We start from the raw sequence: 7108 nt of genomic DNA on the forward strand, positions 1-7108 counted from the left end.
GCCAAGATGAAAAAAGCATATTGTGTTTGTTGCTAGTCCAAACACATTCTAGATTCTTCAAATGCTCCTGAATGATAGACACTACCGTTTGGGAATTTCATGTGAGAGAGATTTCCTTTTTGTTTATTAGAGGCCTTTTATAAAGCAAGTTTCCTGAGAGGCATAATTTATCATTCTCTGCAGTTCTTCCCACCATCAGATTTACTAGCCTCCCCGTGTGGAGGGATTTAGTATTATAATTAAGAACTCAAAATGTGGTGTCCAATTGCCCAAGTTCAAATTTCAGCTCTGCCACTTCCTAATTATGGGACCTGGGGCGAGTTACCTGCAAGTTACTGGCTGAGTTTCTTCTGTAAAATGAGGATATAGTGATACCTGCCTCATGGTGTTATGTGAGGACTCAATGGATTAAGATGTGTGGAACTCCTTAGAATGTCCTGGCACATGGTGGGAGTTGAATAAATCGTACATATCCTTCATTCCGGGCTTCCTTGGTAGCTCAGCTGGTAAATAATCTGTCTGTGATGCAGGAGACCTCTGTTTGATTCTTGGATTGGGAAGATCTCCTGGAGAAGAGATAGGCTGCCCACGCCAGTATTCTTACCTGGAGAATCCCCATGGACAGAGGAGCCTGGCGGGCTACAGTCTATGGGGTTGCAAAGAGTTGGACATGACTGGGCAACTAAGCACAGCACAGCAGAGCATCCTGGGTTCCATTTTTTCTGCCATCATTCCTGCTACAGTAAATGCCCATGCCAGCCCTTCCCTGAGCTCTCCTATTGTCCCCACCCTTCTTCCGAGTGATTTTGCTCTGGCAATTTTCTTATCCTTCTCCGTTCTGTGATTTCCTCCTCTTCACCTGATCATCCTGCTCCCTTCCATCACCAGTTCATGCCAAAGACGATCCCTGCAAACTTGTGATCAGTCCCCTGCTTAAATCCCTACAGTGTGCTGCCACTCAGCAACCTGAGTATTTAAAAAATATTAACCAAAATTTTGTTTCTGCTCAGAATTAATGTTTTGTGGAGCTGAGTAATTGGCATGTTGTGTGTGATGGATGCTGAAAGGCTTTCTTGTCAAAAGTCGCTCCTCCAGGGCCAACTCCTGATGCCTGGAAGTCCTTGTTTTCTGTTTTCTGGGTCCAGCACTGTAACCATGGACTTCTCAGTTTTGGAGACAGTCCTGACAAAGGCAAGCAATATATAGAGAGCCCATTTTCACCCACAGATGGTGTCTGAGATTAATCTTACTGGTATTAGCCCTACAAACTTGCAGGGTGAGCCAGGATACCCTGACACTACTATCCTGTAAGCTGCACACCCTCCCCAGTCACCTGCTATGTTTGCTTAGGGTATGTCTGCTTTAGACCCCAGGACCATCTGCGGGAAGTAGAATCTTTCCTGACTGCAAACACTGGGCTTGTAAAATGTTTGCTGCTAAGTCACCTCAGTCATGTCCGACTCTGCAACCCCAGAGACGGCAGCCCACCAGGCTCCCCTGTCCCTGGGATTCTCCAGGCAAGAACACTGGAGTGGGTTGCCATTTCCTTCTCCAGTGCATGAAGGTGAAAAGTGAAAGTGAAGTCGCTCAGTCATGCCCGACCCTCAGCAACCCCATGGACTGCAGCCTACCAGGCTCCTCCGTCTATGGGATTTTCCAGGCAAGAGTACTGGAGTGGGGTGCCATTGCCTTCTCCATGTAAAATGCTTAGGCTTTGTCATTTTTCTTTCCAAGGGATTAGACTGGGCCTCCAACCCCCATAGCTTATCTGAGGTCTTGCTGGAAGCTAGGTGTACCACCCAACACTGCCATTCACCTCACTCTGAATAATATCCTTCCCTAGGAGAGCCTGTTGGCATGTCCTGCCTGCTAGATGACAACTCCTTGGATATCATGGGGTATGGGGATGCTTGAAAAGTGAAAGTGAAAATGTTAGTCACTCAGTTGCCTTGCCTCTGATTCCTTACACCCCCATGGACTGTAGTCCCCATGGACAATAGCTCATCAGGCTCCTCTGTCCATGGGATTCTCCAGGCAAGAATACTGGAGTGGGTTTCCATGCCCTCCTCCAGGAGATCTTCCAAATCCCAAGATCAAACCTGGATTTCCCACAGTGCAGGCAGATTCTTTAATGTCTGAGCCACCAGGGGATAAGCCGGTGGGGATCCCTATTTTCCCTCAGTTCTAACATATGCAATTGGCCAAGTTCCATGTAGCACCTTAAGTTTATTTTGCCACAAGAGTAGGGAATAGGTCTGCTCCTCTCTTAGCCCTGTCATTCCCAAAGCTCTCCCACATGATAAACTCACCAGGACAGGCTCCCTCCCTTCATTTCTTGCTGCAACAGGACTACAAGTTATTGAGGCTAAGCTGGAGTGAGTAGCCTTTCCCTTCTCCAGGGGATCTTCTCAACCCAGAGATCGAACCCAGGTCTCCTGCATTGTAGGCAGATTCTTTACCAGCTGAGCCGCAAGGGAAGCCCCTAGAAAGTAGGACAAGAATTCAAATGGAAGCCCGTATATTAAATGTCTACATATGTATAGATCATCAATCAAGTGACAGCTTGTTCAAGAAATTCTATTCCATCCTCCAACCTTGAGAAATATACCTTCAGAGTAATAAAACTGAAATATGTGTAAAGCTATGAGGAGAACGGGATGACAGAGGATGAGATGGCTGGATAGCATAACCAACTCGATGCACATGAGTTTAGGTGAACTCCGGGAGTTGGTAATGGACAGGGAGGCCTGGCGTGCTGCAATTCATGGGGTCGCACAGAGTCGGACATGACTGAGCAACTGAACTGAACTGATGTCTTTCAATACGACGAAAAATTGGCAAAATATTCAAGATGAATGGTTTTAATTATTACTGCATGTCTTGGCATTCTATTGATGAGAATAAAATAAAGGTAACCATAATTCATAAATTTTTATGTATTTCTTTTTCTGGTCATCATCTCAGCAAATCATTAATTATGATGTTATAATCAAGATTTTTACAGTGATTGGCCTTGACACTTGCTGTTTCAGTACTATTTTGGGGAATGGCAAACCTCCTTTGCTCTGGCTTCACATCTAACATTCCTGGCCTTTCTCTGCTACATTCACTGCCTGGTCCCTAGGGGAGGAGTGATGTATTTGAATGGAAAGTTTGAGAGATGAAACTGAAATTGTCAAGTTCATTTTCCTTTTCCCTTTGAGTTTTGTCTACCCTCAGGGTGCACAGTCTTCTCTGCTTTTCCTGATGATTGTCCAGCACTGCCTGTGAGGAGGTAGGTAAGTTCAGTTTAGAGATGACACAGTAAATGGACTAACTACCTAATCTACATCCTTCAATACTTTTAGTGGTAACAAAGGTAGTATTCTTGCTCTCTTGCTGCTTTATTCTTTCATTTCTCTCTCAGTAGTTTCCATGTTTTGGCAGGAAACAGAGCTATCATCCATCGGGTCCTATCATGCCCTAACACACGTGGCGGATGAGGTTCACATGAACACATAGCCTGGACATTATGCTTCTTTCATTGATTTGCCCAGGGTGGGTACTTTTTTTTTTTTTTTTTTCCCAGAATCACAGTTCCCCGACCAGAGATGAAACCTGAGCCATGGCAGTGAAAGCCTGGAATCCTTACCGCTAGGCCATCAGGGAACTCACCAATATGGCCCAACTTTTAACTAATTCTCCATAACACAATTTTAACACACTGTTTTATCGGGCAGGATTTCAACACAGAAAATAACTTACAACTACAGCTCAATCCCAAATCTATCCTGGAGTCTTGGTCCAAGTTAGTACCCTGCTTGGTTCAAACACTACTGTTATTGATCTCAGAGAGCTTGCTCTTTCACCCAGAGATCTGCTTCATTACTCTAATCTTGCCCTTCTGTCTCAGAAGCCAGACACCACAACCACCCAGATCCTGCAGAGTCTCAGAGAATAGGAAGACTTCTGTCCCGAGTCACAGTCCACTTCTCTTAAGCCCTCAGCTTCTTCTGTGCCTGAACCAACTTTTCCCCAAGTTGAGCCATAATGGGAACATAGTTTGTCAGAGAAAAGTTCACCTCCACATATAGGTGTGAATTCTGGCCCTCTGGTTCTTACAGTGCAGTTCAAAAGTATATTTTCCAAAGTTTTAGTTATATAGTGTTAAGCAGTCTTATGGGTAGGCATAAAGGTTACACAATTCACAGTGAACTATATCAAGCCCTAAGATCATGGCATCTTGTCCCATCACTTCATGGCAAATAGAATGGGGAAAAAGTGAAACTAGTGACATATTTTATTTTCTTGGGCTCCAAAATCACTGTGGACAGTGACTGGAGCCATAAAAATTTTAAAGATGTTTGCTCTTTGAAAGGAAAGCTGTGATAAACCTAGACAGTGTATTAAAAAAGAAATATCACTTTGCCTACAAAGTTCCATATATAGTCAAAGCTTTACTGACTATGCCAAAGCCTTGACTGTGTGGATCACAAGAAACTGTGGAAAATTCTGAAAGAGATGGGAATACCAGACCACCTGACCTGACTCTTGAGAAACCTATATGCAGGTCAGGAAGCAACAGTTAGAACTGGACATGGAACAACAGACTGGTTCCAAAAAGGAAAAGGAGTACATCAAGGCTGTATATTGTCACCCTGCTTATTTAACTTCTATGCAGAGTACATCATGAGAAACGCTGGGCTGGAAGAAGCACAAACTGGAATCAAGATTGCCGGGAGAAATATCAATAACCTCAGACATGCAAATGACACCACCCTTATGGCAGAAAGTGAAGAGGAACTAAAAAGCCTCTTCTTGAAAGTGAAAGAGGAGAGGGAAAAAGTTGGCTTAATGCTCAACATTCAGAAAATGAAGATCATAGCATCTGGTCCCATCACTTCATGGGAAATAGATGGGAAACAGTGGAAACAGTGGCAGACTTTATTTTTTGGGCTCCAAAATCACTGCAGATGGTGATTGCAGCCATGAAATTAAAAGACGCTTACTCCTTGGAAGGAATGTTATGACCAACCTAGATAGCATATTCAAAAGCAGAGACATTACTTTGCCTACTAAGGTCTGTCTAGTCAAGGCTATGGTTTTTCCAGTAGTCATGTATGGATGTGAGAGTTGAACTGTGTAAAAATCTGAGCACCGAAGTATTGATGCTTTTGAACTGTGGTGTTGGAGAAGACTCTTGAGGGTCCCTTGGACTGCAACGAGATCCAACCAGTCCATTCTAAAGGAGATCAGTCCTGGATGTTCTTAGAAGGACTGATGCTAAAGCTGAAACTCCAATACTTTGGCCACCTCATGAGAAAAATTGATTCATAGGAAAAGACTGTGATGCTGGGAGGGATTGGGGGCAGGAGGAGAAGGGGACGACAGAGGATGAGATGGCTGGATGGCATCACCGACTCGATGGACATGAGTTTGAGTGAACTCTGGGAGTTGGTGATGGATAGGGAGGCCTGGCGTGATTCATGGGGTCGCAAAGAGTTGGACAGACTGAGCGACTGAACTGAACTGAACTGAACTGAACTTGGTTTTTCCAGTAGTTATGTATGATGTGAGAGTTGGACCACAAAGAAGGCTGAGCCCCGAAGAACTGATATTTTTGAACTGTGGTGCTGGAGAATACTTTTAAGAGTCTTTTGGACTGCAAGGAGATTAAACCAGTCTGAGAGAGTCATTTCCTAGGCAGGTTGATAAGAAGTCTAGGGGTCCCCAAGGAGAGAGGGGTCTGGAATTCTCAAGGAGGAAGAAAGGACAAACATTTTTTCCCTCTACATTCTTTAGGATTATATAACAATAATGTATCCTCCCTGAGGACAGTCTCTGGATTAAACCTTCTGGCTAATTCTGTTATCTTAAAATGTAAATTATGGGAGTAGGTCTGGTGAGGTCTTTACAACCTCCAGACATTCTTTGGATTCATTGGAGAGTATATAACTCCATTGCTAACACTAGCAAGGGGGTACTCTTTCTACCCCTTTCTGATGTCTATGTCAGAAGCTTTCTCTATCTCCTTTATACTTTAATAAAACTTAATTACACAAAAGCTCTGAGCAATCAAGCCTCGTCTCTGGCCCTGGATTGAATTCTTCTCCTCCGGAGGCCAAGAATCCTGGCATCTTTGTGTGGTTCAGCAACAACCTTTCATCTCAATCCTAAACGAAAACAACCCTGAATATACACTAGGACTGATGCTGAAGCTCCAATCCTTTGGCCACCTGATGCTAAGAGCCAACTCATCGGAAAAGACCCTGATTCTGGGGAAGATTGCAGGCAAAAGGAGAGGAGGGCGGCAGAGGATGAGATGGTTAGACAGCATCCAGACTCAAAGGACATGAATTTGAGCAAACTGGCAGAGGGCGAAGATTATGTTTCTTCTCTGAATTCTGCCCCTCCAAACAACTACTCCAAAACAATGCAGGACTCATTGAAAACATGGGCAAGTCTGGTTGCCTAACATTCTAAAAAACTTTAGCAGACACTTATTGAATTACTGCCTAGCAGTTACAGGCTTTGTGAAGATAATGTCACAGTTGATCAGATATCCTTCATTAGCTATCTCCAACCTTATTATTTTTCATATGTGTCAGTAGGGCCTACGGAAAGCAGATAATGAGACAGAGTCAAGAGACTTATTGGAATTAAGTCTATGAAAGATAAAGGAAAAGGATAAAGGATGGGCCAGAGATAGCCTTCAGATCTTGATGTAGATCTGACATGGAGGAGCAAGTAGGATGGGGCAGAGAGAACCTCGGGCAAACATAGATCTGATAGTCTCAGCCAGCTGTCCGGAGCAGATTGCCTGTTAGAGCAGATTTCTGTTTGGGTAGAAATGACCAGACCTAGTAACCTCGCTGTGCACAGTCATTGGCTGGGGCTGCCCGAGAAGAGCAGCCTGAAAGCCAAGATGGATAATTCCTTGCAGCTGAACAGCAAGTTCTTCCCTGAAAAGAGATCCAAACATGGACACTCCTTGGCTTTCACAGCAGGGAAATTTCTGTCAGCTGACTTTCCATCAGTGAGAGGACCAAGTGAACCTTTGCAAAGTGTCTTGCTCATCACTTTAGAAAGATCCACGTCCTAACTATTCTCTTTCTTGTTTACTTCTTTC

The sequence above is a fragment of the Ovis aries genome, chromosome 17, assembly GCF_016772045.2.
Source record: "Ovis aries strain OAR_USU_Benz2616 breed Rambouillet chromosome 17, ARS-UI_Ramb_v3.0, whole genome shotgun sequence".
NCBI lineage: Eukaryota > Metazoa > Chordata > Mammalia > Artiodactyla > Bovidae > Ovis > Ovis aries.